A 998-nucleotide genomic window follows, 5' to 3' on the forward strand; every position below is an offset into this window, starting at 1 on the left:
AAAATGGTCATTTGAAACTCATTTATTAAAGAAATAACCCCAAGAAGCAGTGGTTTACAGTGATTTTAGAACAGCTAAGGGTAGGGGTGTGCGATATTTCTCATCTACGATAATATCATAATGTTTGCCTATTAGAATGCAGTTTGAATGCCCCCATAATTCATAAAAGCAAAAAAAATCCCTATGTGGCTTTTTTAAAATAAGATATAATATAGGAATATCAGCACGTGAGTGTGCTCACAAATAATAGGCTATTGATTTTATACAACATTTCAACAAACAAGAAGTTAATATTGAGTGAGTTACATTTTAGACACAATATTTTCCCCTATTTTGTCAATGAAAACAGTTCCAAACAAAGCCAGAGCAAGACGTTTGTGTGTCTCAGAGCAACACTGCGGTGTTTTGCTCCTGAATGAATCAGTCTTTGAACAAATCGAGTGAGCCAATGATCCATTCATAAAGACAGACTGCATATGAAATCGCATACTTCCCTACTATAGAGTAGGCAAAAAAACGTATTTGACAAAATCAGTATGTCCAGATTCACATTACTCATAAAAGAATAGGCAAAAGTCCCCAGATGACCTACTACTTAAGGCAAGATTCTGAAGTGTGCATGATGGACACTTTACTATCCCACGAGGCCACGGGAGAGGATTTATGAATGGCAGTGATGCAACGCAACTGATGCTGGCTGGCCATGTGACAATGACAACATGGTGAATATAGTATGTCCGGATTACATCCATAATACACACATTCATACTATATAGAACATACTCTTTTTGCGGTAATCTTTTTACGTAATTACTTATTACACAGAGTGTCTGTGTGTGTGTGTGTGTGAGAGAGAGAGAGAGAGAGAGAGAGAGAGAGAGAGAGTGTATGTCTGTGTGTGTGTGTGAGAGAGAGAAAGAGAGAGAGTGTGTCTGTGTGTGTGTGAGAGAGAGAAAGAGAGAGAGTGTGTGTGTGTGTGTGTGTGTGTGAGAGAGAGA

The sequence above is a fragment of the Sinocyclocheilus rhinocerous genome, unplaced genomic scaffold (genome assembly GCF_001515625.1).
Source record: "Sinocyclocheilus rhinocerous isolate Xijiao unplaced genomic scaffold, SAMN03320098_v1.1 scaffold2009, whole genome shotgun sequence".
NCBI lineage: Eukaryota > Metazoa > Chordata > Actinopteri > Cypriniformes > Cyprinidae > Sinocyclocheilus > Sinocyclocheilus rhinocerous.